The sequence below is a fragment of the Caloenas nicobarica genome, chromosome 4, assembly GCF_036013445.1.
Source record: "Caloenas nicobarica isolate bCalNic1 chromosome 4, bCalNic1.hap1, whole genome shotgun sequence".
In the NCBI taxonomy this organism is placed as follows: Eukaryota; Metazoa; Chordata; class Aves; order Columbiformes; family Columbidae; genus Caloenas; species Caloenas nicobarica.
This window is the reverse complement of record NC_088248.1, coordinates 76,219,525-76,243,825: the sequence shown is the minus strand read 5'-3', so window position 1 is coordinate 76,243,825 and position 24,301 is coordinate 76,219,525. Positions and strand designations below refer to the sequence as shown.

Below are 24,301 nucleotides of genomic sequence, written 5' to 3'. Positions count from 1 at the left end.
TGTGGCTTTTTTCGAAGGCTCTTTGGAGAAGTTCATGAAGTTCAAAGTCAGGCTAGCGACCTCACCATTGCTCAAAACACTAAATTCAGGCCAGATTTTGGTGAGGATGAAAAGAAAGGGAAACTATGTGGGTGGAAAAAGAACAACAAAGCTCAGTCACATGTCAAAATGCTTTTTTCTTGTTGTTGTTTTTTAATCTACAGCCAAAACTTCTATTGAATCCAAACTCGTGCTGTGCAGTTTGAAGAACAAGGGTCGGCTTCCTCCACCATGAAAGGAGCCAAGTGGCATAAAGCAGAATTTGCAATGAGAAGATAATTGGGTTGTGGTGGTGACATCTGTGCCATCCACAGCCCAAAAGCCACCACGGTTTGACACTAGCAGTAGGTGACAGTCCCAACTGAGCCACCAATGACCACAGCAGCGAAACCTTCCTCCCCACGCTCAGCCCCAAATTGCAGTGAGGGGGTTCAGAAATCCCACAAGATTTCAACCAATCTCCAATTGCCTTGGAAGTATAATTAACTTCAATTGTCTCTTGATTTTATCTCTGTTTTCTCAGGTTCTCGGCTACTTGGGAGAGCGCTCTGTGTACCTACATGTGGGTACGCACACCCTTGCATGCACGGACTTGTCTGGAGTTTCCAGCTTCCCAGCGTATCTGCTTTTCTCAGGGCCTCCTCGGAGAAAAAAAACGTAGCGAGGAAGCCTGAGCTTTGGGAAATTCTCCTTCTTATCCTTATCACCAATAAAAAGATTTCTGCTCCTAGCGTACCTTGCTGATATGGATGAGCTTAAACCAAGGGAGCATTCAAGCTCAGCTTGGCTTTGCTAGGCTCAGCTCTCCGCTCCCACGGTTTTCTGACAAACCGCTCTCCCAGGGATTTCGAAAACAAGATGCTGACACAGCCCTTGCAGTGAGATTTTCCCTCCCTTCTCCACATAAATTTTAAAGTTTCCTGAAAAATAAAATGACAGGATTCAGAGAAAGCGATGGGGAAATTAGACAGAAAAAAAGACTGAGAAAAGTCTGACCCAGGTTAAAGACTAATTGCCACTCCAGGCTCCAGCCACAGCTCTGACGTTTTCCGTTTATTCTTCATTTTCCATTTATTGGGACTGTTCAGCCTTGAGAACAGGAGGCTGAGGGGAGACCTTCTCGCTGTCTACAACTGCCTGAAAGGAGGTTGGAGCATGGGGGGTGTTGGTCTCTTCTCCCAAGTAGCAAGTGATAGGACAAGAGGAAATGGCCTCAAGTTGTGCCAGGGGAGGTTTAGATTGGATATTAGGAAAGGAATTATTTCCTGGAAAGGGCTGTCGGGCATTGGAACAGGCTGCCCAGGGCAGTGGTGGAGTCACCATCCCTGGAGGGCTTTAAAAGGTGTTTAAACAAGGTTCTCAGGGACATGGTTTAGTGCTAGAGTTGGGTTATGGTTGGACTCGATGATCCTGAGGGTCTCTTCCAACTGAAAGGATTCTATGATTCTGAAATTCCTCCCCAGCCCTTGGGGCAGCAGAAACCAAACCCCCAACATTGCTGCCATCTGTGTGATCGTACACCCCAAAATGTAAGCACGTAACTTGCCTTCCAGGAACCGCAGCAAGCGAGTTCTCCCTCCTCTCTCCATGTCTTGCCCTACGCTGTGAGCCCCTAAATCCCTACATGACAGAGAACTGAGAGTATTTTGGGTGAATTTTACAGCAAATAATAATGATCAGTGTTACTTCCACTGCAGCAGTGCATATGGATTCCTACTGAAGAAACTGATGCTGGATTTAATCAGAGATTATATATCTATTCCCTCCTTTTCTCTTCTGCCCAAAATGAGATTTATCAGAAAAAAAAAAGGGAGTTTTCAGTCAATCAAGGGTCTCGGTGAGTCACAGGTGACCTCCACTACCCTTTCCTCTTATGGACTAAGAGGTAACGTGAGCAGCAAGACCAGACGTCAGGGAAGGCAAACATGGAAGAAGAGTCAGCTTTAAAAAAAAAAATTAATGACCTTACAGGGTTGTTTCAGCACTAGTTTGTTTCAGAAAAATAGGCTGGGTGTAGCCAAAGGGTTGGAGAATTCCATCCAATAACATACAGTTGTTTCACCCCCCCAAAAGTTTCCTATTCAGTGGAAACTTCAGCTTCCTACGGAGTCAGATGGAAGTTTCTGAGCCAGCCCAGGCAGGGGTTCACCTCTACACCCCAACGAGAAAGGCCAAGCAAAGGCATCCTAACACTCAGCCCTGCCAAAACCTCCGTGGATTTATCATCTAGAGTTCAAACCGAGACCTCCCGTCCTGCTGCTCGAGCCGCACATGGAAGAGTTTCCAAGAAACGTCTCCTGGCAGGAATCCCAATGATGCAGCTTCCGAACTGCTGTGCGCAGTGGCTTCTCAGCAGATTTGAAAAAGCTGAATTTCCTATGAAGTCGCTCCCATGGCACATCCTTCACCGCTCTAGCATAGCGCTGAAACAGTAGAGTGTTCTTAAACAATGCCCACGCAAGCCTAAGCCTGGCCTAAGGCAGGCCTGGTGGCCTAAGACTCGGGGAGAAGAGCTGGTCCTTGTTCTCATTGCAAGTTTTGCAACTCAACGAGGACACTTCCTCACTATACCTCCTGTAAACCGGTTGGGATCGTGAAAATAATTAGGGTGGAAAAACCTGGGCTGACCCAATCGTGGCTCAGTGAAACTGTCCTGTCCAGTACGGGGAGCTGGGCCAGACACTAAAGCCCTGGAAGATCAGGCAGGAATGAGCCAGCGCAACCATTCCTGGTGAGGAAAGGCTGGATTCCCACTCCTGCTCTTTGGGAGAGGCGGCGAGTAGGTGTTAGTGGAGCTTTTGTGGAACCCCTCTGCTGGGAGGACAGGCTGAGAGAGTTGGGGTGTTCAGCTGGAGAAGAGAAGCTCCGGGGAGACCTTAGTGTGGCCCTTCTGGACTTAAAAGGGGCCCATAAGATGGGGACAGACTTTTCAGCAGGGCCTGTTGTGATAGGACAAGGGGTGATGGTTTTAAACTAAAGGAGGGAGATTCAGGCTGGACATGAGGAAGGAATTGTTGGCCCTGAGGGTGGTGAGAGCCTGGCCCAGGTTGGCCAGAGAGGTGGTGGCTGAACCATCCCTGGAGACATCCCAGGCCAGGCTGGACGGGGCTCTGAGCAACCTGAGCTGGTGCAGACGTCCCTGCTCATGGCAGGGGGGGCACTGGATGAGCTTGGGAGGTCTCTTCCAACCCAAACCATTCTATGATTTTTCTGCCTCCTACCCATCTCCTCCTGTGCTGTGTTTCCAGTTCAGCCAGTTTGATTTCTGACCACTGCGACCTCTTCTCAGAGGAGCCACCAGACCTGGGAGCACTGCGATCCCAAGGGTTCCAGTTACACAAACAGAGCCTTTTCAGCTGTAATTGGGGTTTTACATCTAAACTTTAACATCTTCTTACCTGTGTTCTGCAGACACCATCTCCCTGGTCTGCCGGCATCGTACCCCCTGCTAAGTCTGAGCCAGAATAAATGTGTGACATTGCTGAAACGGCTGACAAAAAGGGGATGGTAACTTGTGACAAGTGAATGTGACCAGCGAAAACAAAGCCCAGCAATCTGGCGATCCAGCTGAGTGGGTAGCTCTGTACAGACCTCACGCATTCATTTTCTCCCACATAATCCAAATCTGAATGCTTTTGAGCTCTAACATGAATCATCAGTGATGTAGAATGAAACACTTTAACAAGAAACCCATAAAAGCATCAAAGGGTGCTCAAGCTTGCATTGGCTATTTTATAACCACGGTTTTAGAGAGAAAAACACACTCAGCCCAAAATGCCTTTCCAGTAGCCCACAAAAGCAACCTGAGCTGGTGAAGATGCCCCTGCTCATTGCAGGGGTTGGACTGGATGAGCTTGGAAGGTCCCTTCAACCCAAACTATCCTATGACAAAACAAGTCCCATGACCTCAGCTGCAGACCTGGCTGTCTCGTTCCAAAGGGATTTTGCTGCAGAAGGAAAGCGCCGTCGGGCTATTTCGCTCCAGCTGTCAGCGTCACAGCCACGTCTGGCTTCGTCATGCAAAACGAACCACTCGCGCTGAAGAAATTTTGTTGAGATCATTCACGCTGGGCAGCGGCCGCTTCTCTTCACATGAGTTCAGGCACATCCCACCGATCCAAGCGGATTTAGGATCCCAACCGGCTGCTGAATTGCCGGCTTCCAACCCACATTGCCAAGAAGCCTTGATAGGCACATCCAGACTACCGGGGTTTTTTTTGAGAAAGCTACTCCCTGTGTGCAGTAGCATCTTTGTCCTACATACTCACTGGATTACGATAGGACTTGGCTTATTTTGGTAGATATTTGAACATATTCAGTCTCCTGCTTCTCTAAAATGGCTTTTCTTATACCAGCAAAAACTGAATATTAAACAGGGTTTACGTTATTCATGTTTACGGTGTGTATCATAGGGAAACTTCTGTATCTCTGACTATTGCTTGATTGAATGTAAACCTTTTCTGGGATCAGCATGGACCAAAAAGTCTTTCTAGGACAGTTGGCTGCTTCTCAGGGAATTAGTGGGATTCATTCAGCTCCTGTCCTCGAAAAGAGGTCAAAACCAAAAGCGAGCCAAGCAGACTAAAAAACCCATCTAGCAAAACACAACATGAAACTGAGTTAAGTCCATACACGGATCTGAAACTCACTGCTAAGTATCTCACAAATTCAAAGGGAACCATTTAGTCACCCGTAAAAGTTACGACCGGCTTCGGTTTGGCGCAGAGGTGTCACACCGGGTTTGCAAAGAGTTCAAAGAATTTTTACAGGAAACCATAAACTGGTGCAGCCTGAAGTGTCTGCAGTGTCAGCAGGACCCTGCGTGCGAGCTCGGGGGAAAATATCAAACCACACACAGAAATTTCGTCTCCAGGCAGAGGGAACCTGTGAAAGTCACAGCAACAAGAAATGCTTTAAAAGAAGAGCTCGTTTATAAAAGTCACCAGGTTTCACGCACACATCTCAGTTTGCTGTTCTAGCAACACCACCCTAGCAACAAATGCATTTTGGTTGGAATGACTCCTTTGAAATACGGAACAAGAAATCTTACAGTAAGATTTTTTTTTTTCCAAGCATTCCTCAATCTTTTCCTCAAGTCAGACCAGGGGAAGAACTTTGACCAGAACAACTTCCCACAAACTCCCTGCTGGATGTTGGTTTTTAATTCACTAACGTCCTCAGTAACGTTCTTTCGTACTCCATAACCTTCATTCTTACTCTATGACCTTCCTTTCCTCAAAAAGACTCTGTTTTTTTTCTTTCCTCCTCCTTAATAAATCACTCACGCCAGAGTTATGAGCCCATCTGTGCCAAGGTAATAGCCAAGGTCAGCGTATTTCAGCCTGACATTGGTTTGTAAAACCAAGAAAAAAACAGCCTTAAGAAAACCCCTTTTCAAAATAGTGCAAATATTGATACCCAAACTCTACACGTCTCGCAACACAAGTTTCAAAAATGAAAGATTCTTTCAAGTAAATAAAAAGAAAATAGTAGATTCATGAAAGTTTGCACCGAAACAAAGGCAATCCTCCAGTCCAGGATGACCACGCTCATTAACATCTAATTTATGTTTCTACTATACCTTAAAAGGGATGCTCGTGCAACTGTTCCCCTCCCCAACGTGATGGTCAAAGCTTTTTCCGATTAATATCAAACCGGGACGATGATGGGCAGTACACAATCAATCCTTATTAAGGCTGACAATTATTCTCAATGCTCCCTGTAAGAGATAAAAAACACCCAGTTAACGGCTTGTGCCAAGATGAGCGAGTCGTTTCACACAGATCCCCCCTGTGAAGTAAAACATTTTATTGCCCCAACTGCTTGAATTTTGTTGTGGATGAAAGGGACTGTCCCACATAAGTGAGATTATCCCAGCCACTAGTGTATACCAAATGAGTTTATCAAGGTATTCCAGGCAGAGCTGGAGGTCCCGCAGCCTGCAGAAGGCACGGAGGTGGTCAAGAAGAAGACTGAAGACCATAGCATAGGAGTAATCCAAAGCTATACAGTCTGCTAATACAAAATAAACAAGAAAAACAGTCTTAAACTGCTGCGTTTTGCAGAGAGGACAACCAAGAACATATATTACTTGGCCTAAAGCTGGAGAGTTCTCCGGTTGTGCCAGGTTTTACATCCTGACCCAGGGGAAGGTGCCTCCAAAGCTCCGCACCCCTCCCAAAAACGGCTCCAAGCTGGAATTAGGGCCGGATCAGTTGGAGCATCGGCGGGAGTGCAGAGCGGCTCTTCCGGAGCTGCGGGTACGTTGGTAAAGAGGAGAGGAAAACAATAACTATTTCATCAGGCTGGGGGAGACATGAGTGAATTACTGCCTTGGCAACCAGCTCAATGGGACCCGGTTATTTTCTCAATTATTCAATTAAATATATTCAGTTTCTCGGTTACTTTCTGTAGGACTCCTTCCAGTTTTTAGATTTCATTTTCAACCAACGCTCGCCGCGCTCCCCGCATGCCGCACGGCACATAAACAGGCAAGATGCGTTTTTATAAAGCAAGTCTGGGATAGCTAAAACCACCTATGTTGCTAGAACATAGCCAAAATTAACAATCCCCTCAACTGTAGCACGTGAAAAGCCGATTTCTTTATTATAATCCTTTATTAGAGCATTCAAGTCCTCACACATGGGGAGTAAACTGCTGTGCACAGCACCCAAACCACCCAGGCAGCAGAATGGATCCTATTTATTTTACATTGTTGTAGAAAGGAGATATATTCTGCAGACACGGGGAAGGAGCAGCAGAGCATCTTCTCCCCCGTGGTGCGGCGACGCTCCTTGGTCGCCCACTCCACCGCTTTGCATTCCCCAAGAAATAATCCGGGCTTGCTCACGGCAACCCGGCTTTGTAGCCAAACAGGCTCCTTCTAATTATCCCACAGCCTGACGAGATCAAAACCGTGGAACAGGAATACGGCAGAGGCTCAAAAACGAGGAGAGTGTGAAAACAAGCCCGTCGTCTTTCTCCGTTCACACCGCGGGTCCCGAGGACGCGCTCCCTCCTGAGTCATTCCCAGCAACGCTCCGCAGCCGATATTCCCCAGGCAAGTGGGTTTTTTTGAGAAAAAATATTTAAAATGAGAGGATGGCAAGAGTAACTTCGGGACTGCAAGGAGCGATGGTGTGATGAGAAGGATCGGTCACGTCTAGAGAGTCTTATTAGAAGCCATTTATATGCAAATAAAACAAATATCCCCCGCTTTTCGAGGAAAATGCCAAATTCCAGCCTGATTTACACACTTTGCAACCTCACTGACTTCAGAGGGACTGCCTGCGGTGTGGATCGCCGGGCTGTGGCCTCCCAGCGATACACTAATCCCGTCACATTCCTCCTTTCAAAAACCTCCATCGCCAACCAGGTGCTGCAGCGAAGACCCCACAGGAAAAGTCTCAGTCCCGCGGCGACGCCGTTCATCTCCCCGTTAAAGTTTGGAGAGGGGGCGAAAAGGAAATAAATGTCTGACGATGGAAATAAGAAGGAAAAACCACAGTCTCGGCGAGTCTGGCGTTTGTGAGGGGGTTTTGGGGGGAATAGGCAAGAAACCTCTTTAAAATCTAATTAAATGCAGACCCAAAAGCCATTCTGACCTGAGGGCATGAAGGATTTTTGTTAGGAAGGGCAGGGATAGATTAACTCCCGACTCATGCCCTAATCTTTTTTTTTTTTTCCATTGTTGTTTAAATTCTCCCACTTCCCAAGATTTCAGCATTTCCTCCCGATAAAGACGAGCTGGGTTCTGCCAGCTCCTCTGCCCCCTTTCTCCAAAGCAGCTGGGCAGATGCTTCCCCCAACCAACCTCTTAAAAATTCCGCGACCTGCTTCTCCATCTCCAAAAATCAGTGCAAAAGGCAACAGCTAAACCCCCGCCTCTAATCAGAGCTGTTATTTACAGTGTTACCAAGAGAGGCTAATAAATGTTTAATGGCCCAGTAAACACCAAGGGCTTTATCTCCAGCTCATTTCAAAGCCTGATCAAATATAATAATCCTTTGCGCGTCTGTCTGCCACTTCTCTAGCCTCCTGCGGGTCGCAAGGAGATGCACACGGTCGCTCTATATTCAGAAAAGGAGATTAGATATAGGGAAAACGGGTTAGCTATAGGGGGATTAGCTATATGGAAATGGGGGTTACCTATAGGGGCACAGATATTTTCCCTGCTGCCATCTCAATTTCTTGCTCCCAGAAGGGCAGGACTATGTGCCAAGCTGTCAGACCTCAACTTGGATATAATATACAAATGTAGGCGGCATCTGCCTCGAGGATTCAATAAAGGAGTTATTTATAACAGGAATATTACACGTAAGAATTGGAGAACATGTGGAGGAAGCTCAGAGAAGTATCATTTGCTTACAGACTGGGGTACAGAGGAAAAATACCTACGCACTTCACGCTATAGGAGTCTATGAGACCAGAAATGCTGAAGCTTTTTAAGAAGAAGCTTAATTTTAAAAGAATTACGGAAACAGGATCAATATTTCAGCAATTTATATATCATACAACTTGCAGAATGTATAGGATTGCTGAGTAGCCGAGTGTTTCACATCATCTACCCAGGCAAGCCCTGATTTCTGTCAGACCAACAAATTCAACACAAGGGACAGAAAAACAATTTTTCAGGCAGATAAACCAGTTCCTCACATCAGAAATTGAAGATCTTCCCCCCCAACAAGTACAGATGTGGGTCCATTACTCAATATTCCCTCCCCATACAAGTGCTATTTATCTTCTAGACTCTCGTATCTCCAATATGGTATTTTAAGTGGGTAATTTGGACACATTAAAGATAAGCAGTTACGGTTTCATTACGCTGCCACATGTGGCTGTGACGAGCTGCTGATGGTAAATCACAGTCCAGTTTTCTGGACCGTTATTCCAGGTTTGATTTTGATTTTTTTTTTTTCAGCCCCCAAAGTAGCCCCAAAACCAGGTTCTGATACCAGCACCAGCCCCTTCCCTCTCTCCATGGGCTGTTTTTATCCAGAAGACGCTCGCCCGGGACATTTTAAAACTCACGGAGCTGCCAAAAAGGTCAAATTAAGAGCACAGCGAGAGCTCATAATAAATAAATCCACCCAAGTAAACCGCAGCGCTGCTGGGCTGCCTTTTTGGGTGAAACCAGTAATCGCGAAAGCAAAGATCTACCGGCAATTACACCCAAAACGTTTCCTGCCTTTGCTCGGATCTTTGTTTGCTTTGGGTTTTCGTGGTGGATGGGAGCACAGACTGCGATTTGTAGGAGATAGGGTGTTGCTGCTAATGCAAAGAGCTTTTTTTCTTCCCCCCTTAACAGATAAAGCATTAAAAACTACTCTGAAACAGCTTGGTCCTGCAATCACAGATGGTTGCAAAAATTAGCATTATTTATTTGTGGCTTTAGTCGCTTTTAAAAGAAAAGAGATAAAGGAAGAGAAATGCACCTGAACCTGCCTCCCCTTTCTTTTGCAACTAATACTTCAAAATGCAGTGAGGAAAGAGCATTTTGTAGAGCTCTAGGAAACCACACTTAGAAAAAATACGACACATTTACCCAAGAAGGAGAATGAAAACAAGTAGAACAATAAGAGTCACGGAAGTTTGCTCTGAGGAGACATCTGGGAAGGTGAAAGGAGGAAGCAAGCGAAAGAAAACACACGGCATAAAGATAGCAATTAATCCAAGGCAGCAAGAGAAGAATTATTAAGCCATTTCATATTTATACGGCAAACCAGATGTGATCCTATAGTGCCATATGATCCAAAATCCAGCTGTGTTTATATATAGTCAGACCCCTACAGAGGGCTCAGCCCATCCTGGATCTCCTGAGAACCTCAACCTCCCTGGCTCAGAATCCCAGAGTGGTTGAGGTGGGATGGGACCTCTGGAGATCATCTGGTCCAACTCCCTGATCAACCAGAGCGACCCAGAGCTTGTTGCCCATGACCACGTCCAGACGGCTTTTGAAAATCTCCAAGGATGGAGACTCCACAACCTCTTGGGTCACCCTCTGCCAGTGCTTGGTCACCCTCAGTGTCAAAAAGTGTTTCCTGATGCTCATGAGGACCCTCCTGTGTCTCAGTCTGTGCCCGTTGCCCCTTGTCCTGTTACTGGGCACCACTGGAAAGAGGCCCCGTCCTCTCTGCACCCTCCCATCAGGTGTTTATGGATGCTGGTGAGATCCCCTGAGCCTTCTCCAGGCTGACCAGTCCCAGCTCTCTCAGCCTCTCCTCACAGCAGAAAAGCTCCAGGCCCTGAATCATCTTTGTGGCCCTTCACTGGACTCTCTCCAGTCTGTCCATGTGTCTCTTGTACTGGGGAGCCCAGAACTGGACCTAGTGCTCCAGATGTGGCCTCATCAGTGCTGAGCAAAGGGAAGGATCAACCTCCCTTGACCTGCTGGTGACGCTCTGTCTAATGCAGCCCAGGACACCACTGCCCCTCTTTGTGACAAGGCCACCTTGCTGGCTCCTGGTCACCTTGGTGTCCACCAGGACCCCCAGGTCCTTTCCTGCCAAGCTGTTTTCCAGCTGGGTGTCCCCAGCACATACTGGTGCCTGGGTTGTTCCTGCGCAGGGCCAGGACTTTGCCCTTCTCCTTGTTGAACATCATGAGGTCCCTGTTGGCCCATTTCTCCAGCCTGCTGAGGTCCCTCTGGATGGCAGCACAACCCTCTGGAGTATCAGCCGCTCTTCTCGGTCTGAAACCAGCTTGGTGTCACCAGTAAACTGGCTGAGGGTGCTCTTAGCCCCATCATCCAGATCCTTAATGAAGATGTTAAACAGGACTGGCCCCAGCATTGACCCCGGGGGTACACAGCAAGTCACTGGCCTCCCAGTAGATTTTGTGCCACTGGTCTCCACCTTCCAGGTCCAGCCATCCAACCAGTTTTCAACCCAAATCACTGTCTGTTCACCCAATCCATACATCAACAGCTTCTCCATGAGGATCTCACGGGAGACAAGGTCTAAAGCCTTACTGAAGCCCAGGTGGACAATGTCCACTGCTCTCCCCTCCTCTACCAGCCCGGCGACTTCATCGTAGAAGTTTCTCCAGTTGGTCAGGCAGGACTTGCCCTCATTGGCCACTCCTGATGATTTTCTCATCAATGAGCTGCCTGGACTTGGTTTCCAGGATGAGCTGCTCCATTTCCTACATCTACTTACACTTTTGCCTGGAGAATCTCACATTTATTTACTCAGTCTTCTCGATGGCTACTGCTTGATTACTGCAGTGATAGAAATTGCAGGGAAACAGCACATGCAAGCAAGAAAAATCCTTGTAGGTCCCCATGAAATCTGATATCACACAGGCAAGCTCATCAGCAAAGAGTTTAGTTTAGATGAACAACAAATAAAAAAGGCACAGAGAGCAGCAGCTATATGGATGATAAATATACATCCCTTTCTCCAGCAGTGAAGCTGATTCTTGCTGCAAGAAATTGCCATTTACTTCCAGCACAAATGGATGCTCACGGACAGAGAAGGCGGGGGCAAAATTAACTCCTGGAGGCCAATGTGTCCCAGGAGACCTGATCAAACCCAGGCTGCTCCTTTCCTCCGCTGCACACAGACCGGGAACACGACGGCCTCTCTGATTGCTTCCATTGCCACAATAAGGATTTTAATTCTTAGCTTCTTGATTTTGGCAGAGACTCTCTTAAAAGCAAAAGCAAGAACGATTAAATGCAGGAATTGAGTGAAATAAGGTGCCAACGAGGTTTGCTGTTTGTCCCTCTTCCCTTAAGCGAGACGGAGGGCTAAGTGCTCAGCATCCAGGCTCTTGAAAAAAGCCTACAAAAGGGAGGTACCCTCAGACAAGATCCAAAAAGCTTTTTTTTTTCTTAATAGAAACCATCTAGAACTTGTCAAGAAGAAAAAAAGATGGAGCCCTGGCTTCAGCTCCCGCTTGGGCTCAGCAGTTCCAACACGCTCCCCGCACACCAGGGAGAGCAGCCCGGGCAGCTCACGGGCTTTTCTGTCCTTCGCTGACAATGCTGCGACGCTCAGCAGCCAAATACGCGAGTCACTGCACCCGAAAATACACAGCGGAGCGATTAGGGGACTTACCCCCAAGGGAAGTCCTGGCCACAGTCCTTTTTCAGATATATCAGATATTCACTGGACTTGAGAGGCCCACAAGTGCTCACACGGCACGTGCTGCTGAGAAGAGGGACTAGGACATAATTCCTTCCCTTTTTTTATTTTTTTTTTGAGCATTAAATCCTGTGCTCCAATTCGAGTGGCATTTGTGCTTCCAACAGTCAGAACATACTGCAGGTTTCTCAGCAATGATCAAAGGAACAGGAATCTAACACCTACACCAGAAGCATCTCAAGGAGCTTCCAGTGTTGGTTGCCCGAAGACTTCCTGGAATCACAGTTCTGATCTTAATTTTACTTATTTATTTTTAAGAACATAATATCTTCAAAAATGGTCTCCTACTCTAAACCTAACAGCTCTATGACAGTCACATTCAGATTCAAAGCTTTCTACTTATTCATGAATGCAAAAGCATGGCTAAGCACATGCACCATTAAGTCCAGTTTTCTCAATTTTGAGAGTGTCATTATCCCCAACTTCATAGAATCACAGAATGTCCTGAGCTGGAAGGGACCCACAAGGATCGTTGAGTCCAACCTCACAGACACAGGACACTCCTAGAGAAGTGACTTGTCAAGCAATGAGGTGACAGAGGCAGCAACAAAAGCCCATCACCCTACTGCTCTCGTGCCTTACAAAATAATTACCTTCCCACCCAGGACTAAAGGTTACAATTACAGTCAGAATGAGTCAAGCCGGAAAGACTTATTTTAAAAAAGGGAAAAAAAAAAATGGAAAAAAGTTTTAATGAAAACATGCAGGACAGAAAAGAAGCTCATGTTTGCATTGCACCTTGTTTGCTTACGCTCGGTCTGAGTTAGCAACCACACATTAAATAGTTTAGTAAAACTTTGCTCATCTGGTACTTTTAATACTTAGTCACTATTAACTGAACATCTGTTTCGCTTTGAGGCTTTCAGCAGTGACTCAATGTTATCGCCAGTGTTGGATCACTGAAGATTAGTGTTCCTGAGGTTTTTCCCCCCTCCCCTAGCAACGGGGCCACTTGCGTTTGGGAGGAGGAATCACAATATAAAATCGTGTTACAAAATCATTAAAGTTGGACACAAGTTGAGGAGGAAGCACAGAGTGTGTATCCCCTGCCCTGACACAAAGGTTTATCTGCAATTTAACCTCCACATATCTCAGCATCGTGGATCTTCATAGCAGTGAAGTGGATTCATAGCTTCAGAGACAGGATGCAGGGGCAGGAAATATCCCAATTAATTTGCTGATTTAAGACACCAGCAGCCTATTAACGCAGGAGATGCTGTGCCTACCCAAAGATGCTCCACGCCTGGGAAAAGGACTTCATGGATAACATACGCTGCGTGTGTGCATGGTCATCATCTCGTCCTGGAAGGGATCTGGGCAATATCCAAGCTGACTGACAAACCCATCGTTAACAGCCATTTCCCCTCATTTATGCAGGGACGATCCGGCGGCTCATTCTGTGAATGAGGATTTTCCCTGGAAGAGCATTAGATGTGAAGCAAACGCGCAGAGCTGCCCTTCACCCCGTCAAACAGCAGCTGGAAAACAGACCCACGGGGCTGAAATGTGGATATGCAGGCGCAGGGTGACCTGACAAGGTGTCCCTATGTCTCACATCTGATGTGGGCACATCACACTTTGAGGGTTTTACAATCTTGCCCTCTGCACACAGATACGGGCACAGCCACTGAGCGTAGAGACGTCAACCTGCTGGGAGAGAGAGGGCCGAGGAGAGAGCTGGGAAATCTCTGTTCCTGGCTCCCACCTGAGCGCTTTAACCTCCAAAATGTTCTTCCTTCCTTCAGTAAACTCTTAAAAATTAGTGTGTATAGTCTTAGCACGAGACTGTCTGAATGCACATAGAATAGTTTTGGTTGGAAAAGCCCCTCAAGCTCATCGAGTCCAACCATTCCCCCACCCCTGGCACTGCCCCATGTCCCTGAGAACCTCATCTCTGTGTATTTTAAACCCCTCCAGGGATGGTGACTCCAGCACTGCCCTGGGCAGCCTGTTCCAATGCCCCACAGCCCTTTGGGGAAGAAATTGTTCCCCAGACCCAACCTCAACCTCCCCTGGCACCACTTGAGGCCGTTTCCTCTGGTCCTGGCGCTTGTTCCTGGGGAGCAGAGCCCGACCCCCCCTGGCTCCAAGCTCCTTTCAGGCAGTTCAGAGATCAGAAGGTCTCCCCTCAGCTCCTGTTCTCCAGCTGAACCCCCAGCTCCCTCAGCCGCTCCCATCACACTTGTGCTCCAGCCCCTCACCAGCTCCGTTCCCTTCTCTCAACTCGCTCCAGCACCTCACGGGCTTTGACATGACAAACCACATCTCATATACGTATAATTCAACACCTCCAACAGCAACCAGCAGCAGGTCTGGGATGCAAGGGCAGACCTGCATCACCTGTATCATTTTTATCCTGGAACACTTCCCACTCTCCAGCACAGACTGTTCAGGGATCTTTGCACTGCACTCCCATGAGTTTATCCAGTCTCCTTTCCAATCCATGTAAGTTTTTAAGCATCCTACAGCAAGTACCAGAAAAGCTTTACGCTTTTTGGAAGTGTTTAGAAACACTGACAGCGTGCCGGGGTGGACATGCTGTACCATCAACTCCCAAAATTACAATGACACTGAGACAGAACCATCAACTCCAAAAATTATGATACCCACAGCTCACAAATCCCCACTGAGTTCTCAAAGTTGTTCCAGTATTACTACAGATCACGAGAAACAAACATTGCCATGCGAGGCTTGAAGATTCAAACTGTGCTCTTCTGTGGGTAACGAAGCAGAAGAACTGGTTTGGAAAGAGAAAAGGAAAGAAAATACAGATGACTCTGATAACACGTCTAATTAATAAAGCCTAAACTAGATGGGCTGGTTCAGTCTGCACATCCCATCTGCCCCGACTTCGGTCGGGATGGTTCTCATCTCCACCAGCACCAGTTTTCTTATGGATATTCCTGTGTGCTGATGAGTCAAAGACGTGACCCCAGCACCCGGGCACATACACTCTCCTCTGGCATTATCACACGTCCTTGTGTCCTGCTCTTAGGAAGAAAGGATGAACAGCGAAAAATACGAGTGCCCAGCATGCAAAGGACAGTCCCAAGACACCAAGGCCATATCCCAAGGACTAAACACAAGAATTTGGTACGAGTTTGCCGTAACTTTGTAGTCACCAGCCCTCCATGGCCTCTAGATCTGTACTTTTCTACCTTTACAGCCTCAACCTCATAACAGCTAACATTTTTTATTCTGTTGCACCTTAAGTGACTTTGCAACCAACTTGCCTGAAGTTCTATAGTGTAAATGCTGATTTACAAAGATTTATTTGTGGAGTGACTAGATATAGCTCCCCAAGGTCATTGCTTAGAGTCGTGATACTAGAAGTTCAGGTTCACACAAGGTCTTGGTCTCTCCATGTTTCTGGTGCTCCTCTTGGAAACAATAAGCAGAGAAGACACGTACCATGGAGTCCCAGTAATGGGAAACATCCAGACACACTCACAAACGTGCACCCTGGCCCTAAAATCTTCAACGAAAGGAAAATGTGAGTAAAAAACAAATCAACAGGTGCATCTCCATCATTCTGCAAAGCCAAGGATGGGACATGGGAGATGGGAAGATGGTTCTATCCCATAGCTGCTTTTTAAGAGGATTTCTCCCAAGGTTTTAAATCTGTGAGAAGTTTTGAGACTTCGCAGCCGGTGACAGCCAGCAGAGAGCATAAGGAGCAAAAAACTTGCCCTCCTCAAACCGAGGCAACTGCACAGAGTGTTTTTTCCTCTTTCTCCGTAATTTAGGCACGTTGGCAATATAGCAAGAGGGAGGCGTCAAGCGGTACCGACAGTCCTGGTGCTTTCCCTGCACCACTGCTCCATTGAGGACAGGCTGACTCATTGACCCTGGTTAAAAAACCAAACACCAACACAGGCCAATCTGCTGGACGTGACGGTTGATTTTTTTTTTCAGGTTTCATTGCTACAGGTGGTTTTCCTGAAAACGGAAGCCTTGCAGGGAGGTGAAATCGTTCTGAGGCAGAGAGGAGGTGACAGTCAATCCCAGACAAGCTGCTGCTGTTCCACTTCACATACGCCCAGCAGGTGTTGGCACCTGCTCCTGACCAAACCTGCAAGAATCAGATCCTGAAAAGATAATCTATTATATTCTTTATGTAGCATGAGGGAAAAGGAATAAGACTGAATAAGCAACGTCCTATTGAGAAAGTCCCCACCACACCTACGATTACATACAACAAAGAAATCAGCCTAGCGTTCAAGCCAGGGAATGCCAAACCTTTATTAAAGGAAAACCTCGAGTAAATATGCTCATATCCACCTGGGATGTCAAACCCCTTTTGATATCTTTGTACTAAGAGCTGTTTTCATCAAGGTCTGATAGGCAGTCAGGGTTGGCTGGAGGAAGGACAGGGGAGGTTCTGCCACCACAGAAGTGTCCCTAAGCCAAGCACTGAGCTCCAGTGCTGGGGACATCCCGTCCCCACACCCCTCAAAATTCAACAGCGTGAAACAGCAGAGAGCTTCTGCTTGCAGAACGGAGTTGCTAAACCAAGGATCATCGTACATCGCAATTGCAATGTCAAAGGAACAATGAACAGCGATGGCGAAATCCTACGGCACAGATGGGTTCTCCAGATTTCCCTCTCTAAAGCTCAATGCAGACCGTGCACGTGGGCGGCTGGAACTTCGTCCCAAGGAGGTCAACCAATGCAGGCCGCCTCAGCAGCGCTAAAGGAGTCAAGATCTCCAGCAAAATACTTAAAATCAAGAAGTTTTCCTCCAGAAACAGACAGTATGTGTCCAAGAGCATCCCAAAAGCCTTTCTTCTGACAAGGAACTGGTTACTTGGGAACGGAGATAACTCAGGTACACGCAGAAAATAAAAGGCAGAAGAGAAGTTTAAATGGAATGTGCTGACTATGCTGAGATGGCTCAGGGGGGCAGGGGAAACCGGAGCAGCAGCCAGCGCTTTGGAATACGCACAGAAACAAGTTTCCATGGGAGCATGTTTCTTTAAAGTCAGATGTATTAGATCATCTTGTCCCCTAGAGTATGTTGTTTCCTAATGTTTTGCCCAGACCGATTTTAAATGTCAAAAGCAATGGTTGGGTTTGTTGGATTTGTGTGTGGTGGTTTTTTTTTTTTTTTTAAACTACCTTGAGTCCCCACAGAGCCAGTCGAGGATGAGAATTTTCGACTCTGTTCTGTCTTTCACATTACGAACGCAATTATCGCTGCAGCCTGGTTACAGCATCTCCTGTCACAGATTCTGTGAGAGTCTTGAAAGAACAGCTTGCCTTTCAGATGCAGTTACAAAAATTCATACGAATCCTTCAGTGCTCCATGGTCACGTGCCAACAAAATTTAAGAAAAGCATGGGCAGTCCTGAGGGAAGAGCATCCCTTAGAGAAAGCTACTCACACTATCTTCAAAACAGGATGTGATGAAAAGCCCTTGCAAAGTACTTACCCTGAAACACGTACTATTTTCAAAATACTCTTATTCCTCTTGCTTTTCGATCCTCTTGTCCAGCTAATGAAGAAAAATCTTGACAACAAAGAAGATGATTTTTAGATGCATGTGGCAGTTTGGATATGGACAGTCTTGCCCCACCTGGATGCAAGAGATGCAGGAGTGAGCAAAGTCGCGATCGCAGGACTAACGTTAAGGTTAGTTCGACTCCCCGTCCCAGACGCAAGGGCAGGGAGCATCTTGGATTCAGCTCTTGGACAACTGTAAGTGGAAATTAGCACTACAAGCTGGAAACATCCGGATAGAGATAGTTAAACAAGATAGTATCTTCAGGTCACATCTGTTTTCCACATTTTCATTTCAGCCTATCCGAAGATGAGCGTCAGGCACCGTCTGGAGAAGTTCTGCGGTGGGTTATCGTGGGTCTTTCCAAGCTGGATGATCACACGGGTCACTGCCACCAGGTGAGAGGTCCCTTGTCCTCCTCCTCCCCACCCTGGGCATTCCCAGGCTCTGCGGCAGCCACACCGAGCCAACCTCCCTGGCTCCCCTGCCAAAACGTCAGCCGGGACAGGGACGCTTTCACGCCAAGGTAAGCAAGCTGAGCTGCCTCACCCCATGCTCAGACGTGGGCCAACACGTGCAGAAAGACAGGAACAGAAAAATAAACTCTCCTACGTCTTACATCAGCTCACCTCAGCCACATAACAGCTAATCAGCTCTTCACGCCTTAATTTCCTTTTGCCACCGGGGTGATAGCTGCTCCCTGCTCAACCAAGTACTAATGAGGCAACGCTACTGTGCCCAAGCCCCGGTGAACACCTAATTTTGACGAGACAGGGCTTGAACCCCCACTTATTAAGCAGCAAGTGGGAATATTAAGTGCAAATCTTAAAGGTGAAATAGGCACAGCTGGCACTGAGGTTAAAGGACGGTTATAGGACGGGACCAAACCACCGAGTTCAGCTAATAGCACCTGCCTGGCTATCAAAGATGACAAGGTTTAGCAGCTTATTATTATTAATGAATCCTCTGCAGGATGTTTTCTGCTGGGAAAAAGCAGAAGTGTTGCTTTTTCAGTTGCCCATTACCTGAAGTGAGCTGAACGAGCCCCACTTCAGGGGGAACAAGCCCCTTTTGGCTCAGGCAGTGACCGACTCGAGTGGGAGGAGGTCAGAGTTAGACACGTATCTATTCCCCAAGCAAGAGACTTAAGGCTCAGACTATTTCAAAAGCTGATGTTTCTCAAGGACATTGAAGCACCAGCTCCTCCTTTCATGTCACATCTCTCCCCTTTTCCCTGGGGACAGCAGGCAGCCTGGTGTGACACAACAGGAATATCCCACTCCCGTCCCAAAAACCCACAAGCAAGGCAGGTGACAATAAATGGGAGTAAGATGGCGAGCAAAGGAAAGCTCATGTTGCTCACAGAAGACAAGAATATTAAAGAGTTTCAACTCGGAAGCCAGGAAAGATTTAACAAATAGGCATCTTTGCACTCGAAGCTGCTAAGAAATAACCCTGGCCAGAGGAAAGAAAAACTACAAGTGGAAGAATTAAGTGGGCAAGTGCTTGACATAAGTGTGATTCTGTCAACAGAGACAATTTATGGAACAGGTTCATAAAAGCAAAGGAGGATGGGGAAAAAAAAGGGCAGCGCGGGTACTGCCAGGTTTTCTGCCTGTGGGCACCTTATTCCAAGATCGTCTTTTGGCTCTTGGCTGTGGAGATGGAGGCGCAGGATCCAGGAACAGTTCACAGCAGGGAGATGAAAACAGATGAAAATGGCTTCTCAAGCGTCTCCCTCCTGTAGCATAGGATGGGTTTGCAGCGAGATTTTGGCATGATCCAGCACCGCTGGTCTCAGCAGCTCTTGCCCGGTCGCTGCAGGCAAAGCAGAGGACAGGGTGGACCTCCCGCCACCACCTGTGCTTCCACACGTGCTTTGGGCTGTTCTGAAGTCATAATTTTTGTGTTGCTTTCAAAATTTCTACCTGTAGAGAAGCTCAGTGTCTCCAGCCGGCACATCTGCGGTGCTGCAGTTGGAGACGCCACAATGCTGCGTGCCAGGGCACGGTGGAGAAGGGAGGTTTGGCAGCTGGGGGCCAGGAGGGAAGGAGGAGACAATCCAAAAAAACCAAGCCATGAATTTAGGTCCAGAACAGGATGGACCAAACTCGAGCTCAGAAATAAATTCAAGTGGCTCTTACTAGGAAGAACAGATTTAAGCACCACATAAATATTCAGTTCCTCTCCCCCATAACATCATTTCCTGACGCTCCTCAGGCCGCTCGCTTCTCCCCAGGGGTAGATCCAAGTGTCTCTGCAACCAGGCACAGCTCAGAGCTGGATGGAAGTGACTCTGAGAATGTCTGAAGGGAAAACTTTGGAGAGATTTATTCAATGGTTTGACTGCTTCTAAGTAAAATTCAGTCCCAGCTTCCAAAAATATATGAAGTAAACCCACCAGCAATGAGAAAAATTGATTCTAATGTAACATCTGATGCTACAGTTTGACTGTGTAACTGCACATCGAGTGACAACAGATAAACTGGGTCAGTCTGAGATGCTCGAGAACTGGCTGAAGAAAACTGAAGAGCTACAACGGGGTCACTGGAAGGGCTTAATTCAAGAGGGACATAAAACACCTCCATGTCTTTTACAAAATTCACTGCTATCTGAGAGCTGGTGAAAAATGGAAGTTGGTAGCCCGAGCCCTGCAGGCAGCTTCTCATGCTGGAAACTGGCACCTAGATGTCAGGGACTGCTGCCAGTCCTTTGGACGAAAGGACAGGAGAAAAACCCTCTAACACTGCCACAGCCTAAAGCTCATCTCCCCTGTGCCAGAGGATTTACCACATCGCAGATTCTCCCCATTGAAAATGCTGGCACAGAGAGATAAAGAGGCAGGAATGTCCCGGGCTGCATCAGAACTGAATAGAAGATTTTTAAAAATCTTTTAAGCTACCCTACCCTGGTCTCAAACTGCAGGAGAGATATGAAGAACTGGGCTCTGGATGCTGGGCGCTCACTCAGGAAGCAAACTTCTTCAAGGGCCAAGTCAAAGCATCTCAAAGGAGCTGAGCTGCAATTTGGCACCTAAACAGCAAAACAATCCTCCTGCAAACACCAGTCCTGTTAGCAAAGAGAAAGATCAAGCAGTGCTTGAAAAGATCTGTAACTACCACAGCAACCGGCCTTTGGTAGTTAATTACTCACATTTCTGTAACTACATCAACCTTAATGAAGCAGCAGGAGAAGAAAAATCCGACACTGAAAATAAAGCAGCAATCTCAGGTGGCCAGCAATACCTTCTCCGACGCAAGCGGATGGTATTTCAGCAGACAGGGCTCTGGGAACCTAGATTCCCTTAAATCTGCATTGCATTTCTCGGCCCAAACGAAGGGCGCAGAATGAAATCCCCTTACGCACACCGCATTGCCCGCCCTGTGCTAACAGCTGCACTAGGAGTCACACCGTGAGTCCCATTAGGGAATGAACCCTTAAATGCTGCAAACCACAATTTTAAAGATTCTTTCCCAATCTGTCAGGGGGTGAGATCTCCCTCCTCCACACCTGGGCATCTCAGACCACTGGCAGCAACAGGCAGGAACTCGTTTTGGGCAGTAACACCGGCTTAAACAGATTAAAATACAGGTTTGGTTTTTCAGTCCACATCCAGGGATCAGTCACCTTGAATGAAACCACGATCGCCAAGTTTGGCACCACCTTGCTGGGACCTCCAGGACAGGCTGGCACTGCTGCTCCCCATGCCACAGCACCTAAACACACCAATCTCCAAAGATCCCACATTGACAGCTCTAAATCTAACCCCGCAAAAATCAAGTCATTCCAAATAATCCACACGAAAGCAGCTGAGCAAGTATTGAGCAACTGCAAAGTCCTTGGCTTCCTAAAAACAGTCATGATCTTGCAGTAACTTTAAAAGAAAAAAAACATTAAATAGGTCAATTCCTGGGCTTGGATGCTGGGGAGCTCAGCTTTCCCGTCACCGCTGAGGCTGCTTCACTGCCCAGGAGCCCCGGCCGGAGTTTCCATCCAACGATCATCAGACCTGCATGGCTCAGCTCTGAAGCACTTTTTCCCCCCAGGATTTTCCACCTCTCCTATACGCTTGTGCACAGGCTTCCTCATCCTCTGTCCACCAGTCAAAGAAGCAGAGTTTTCAGAGTGAAAATTCAGTTTAAAGTTCAAAAGGGGAGGTCACTTGCGGGTTGAGCTTCTTGGCTTTGCTCCAGGGGGTTGGAGAGGGAATAGAAATGGATGTTTTAAGATGCCCTCATTATAGATGAAGTAATTATTTAGTAGAGGCAGGCTGCAAACCCTGGCAGCATCACACCTACAAGTGCTCTTACACTTGTGACTGAGCCATTCTCAAAAATAACGAGCAGGTCAGAGGTTGACCTGCTGGAAAGCAGCATTGTTGAGAAGGGCCTGGGAGATCTGGTTGACAAGTTGACCATGAACCAAAAATGTGTCCTGTGGCCAAGAAGGCCACTGGTACCTGGGGTGCATTAGGAAAAGTGTGACCAGCAGGTCAAGGGAGGTTGTTCCTCCCCTTCTGCTCTGCCCTGGTGAGGCTGCATCTAGAGTTTGGTGTCCTGTTCTGGGCTCCCCAGTTTAAGAAGGACAAGGAATTACTGGAGGGAATCCCACAGTGGACTATGAGGATGTTGGGGGGTTTGGAGCATCTTTGTGATGAGGAGAGACTGAGAAAGCTGAGGCTGTTCAGCCTGGAGAAGCTTAGAGGGGATCTTATCAATACTCATAAATATCTCAGGGTGGGTGTCAAAAGGATGGACCAGACTCTGTTCAGTGGTGCCCAACGACAGGATGAGGGGCAACGGGCACAGACTGAAACACAGGAGGGTCCATCTGAATATGAGGAGAAACTTCTTTCCTGTGAGGTGCCAGAGCCTGGACCAGGCTGCCCACAGAGGTTGTGGAGTCTCCTTCTCTGGAGACATTCAAACCCGCCTGGACACGACCCTGTGTGATCTGCTCTGGTGACCCTGCCTTAGCAGGTGGGTTGGACTGGATGATCTCCAGAGGTCCCTTCCAATCCCAGCCATTTTGTCATTCTGTCAGAAACAAGCCAGGCGGATGGGTGACCTGCTTCTTTCAAGTTCGCAGCAAACAAGAACCACGAATCTCCTACCAGCTGCCGGGCTTGTGCCCCACAGGAGTCAAAGGACCCTCTCCTGCCAGATGCCAAGTGTCCTCACTTGATCTACATGGGAACAGAAACCAAGCAGCACCTGGCAAGACCAGGTCCAGCCAACTAGTTCAACTAATGCTGACTTAAGGCTCTGTGGAACACACCAACCTGTGCCGGGCAGAGCTGCAGTCAGGAATGCAGTGGCTTCGGAATGGGGAGAGGGTTTGCAGGGAACGATGCTGGAGCTGCAGCACCTCCATGGAGAACCCACCACCCTCCTAACAGCACGTGCCTGCCCTCGAGCCTGCCGACAGCTCCCCACAGCTTCTGCCAGAAGGAGCATCACAGCGTTGGGTAACAAGGCAGCATCAGGTGCTCCATCCCACGCTGCTCACTCAGCTGGACGGGAGAGAAAATGACAGCGAGCTCCCTGGGTTCCTCTTTTCTTGCCACAAATAAGACAAGATCCAGCTGAGGGTGTATCATTTTAAAGCAACTCCTTGCGTTTCACAATTTATCTTCAAGTTTCTACACCAAGAGAGCAACATATGGGAAGTTACGTAAACTCAAACACCCCCCACAGAATACACTGAATCCTGGGAAAAAAACCAACTACCTCTGCATAGGCACTGCACTGAGTTTAACAAATTTGAAGGGAGGCAAAGAATAAATCCTCTGGCATGCAGGGGATAAGACATGTACACAAGAAGCAATATCAGATACTCAGATGTCTGCAAAACTTCTCACCTTTGTGAACACGCTCCTGTTTTACACCTGTATCACTAATTGTTCCCTGAGCTCCTGACCGGGGGACGCGACCTCCCACAGGGACCCTCTTGCCAGCAACCCAGAGGGGTGGAGACACTGTGGTGACCCTCCGAGTCATCTTAACAGGCTGATGGACCCAGGGTGGATACAGTCCAAGCAGCCACTGGGGTTGGGAGCCTCTCTGGAGCCGAAGAGGGGACAGGAGATCTGCTCTTCCTCTACATGCTAGAGGAGAGAAGCAAGAGATGCTCAGAGACTGGGCTGCATAGATCGACAACCCTTCCAAAGCTGCTTTTGTACATCAGCTAGCCCGTGCCTCAGTTTCCCTTTGTAAAAATACCTCTGTTGTGCATTTTCTTGGTTTGGATGTTGGATTCCGGGAGGCCAGACCTGCCTGCTCAGCCCAGCAAAAGCTGAAGTGCAGCCCCAGCCCAGGCACCGCTGCAATGGCCAGGTCACACATTTTACCCCCAGGTATCTACTGGAGTAAAAAAATAACTCATACACAACCACTGCAGAACAAGCCAGGTATAAAAAAAAATATGATAGATGAGTTGGCTAAATATTTTTTCTAAAAGGCAGTGCTACGTAACAGATTCTCCTATAGCCCCACGGGAAATACCTGTACCCTGCTCCAGATGAGCTCACCAACCTGTGCAGAATTTCAGAGTCCAGCAGAAGACTGAAACACAAACTCACAGCAATCTGCGTACACTGAATTACTCCAAGGGTTA

General features: G+C 47.6%; 1 protein-coding gene across 1 annotated transcript in view; it reads right to left on the bottom strand.

The window, feature by feature from the left end:
- Positions 1-24,301, bottom strand: part of PTPRA (protein tyrosine phosphatase receptor type A) — a 122,296-nt gene that overhangs the window by 91,212 nt on the left and 6,783 nt on the right. The window contains exon 2 of the mRNA XM_065633088.1: positions 5,621-5,758. The gene's annotated coding sequence lies outside the window, so the exon portion shown is untranslated. The remainder of the gene's footprint in view (positions 1-5,620; positions 5,759-24,301) is intronic.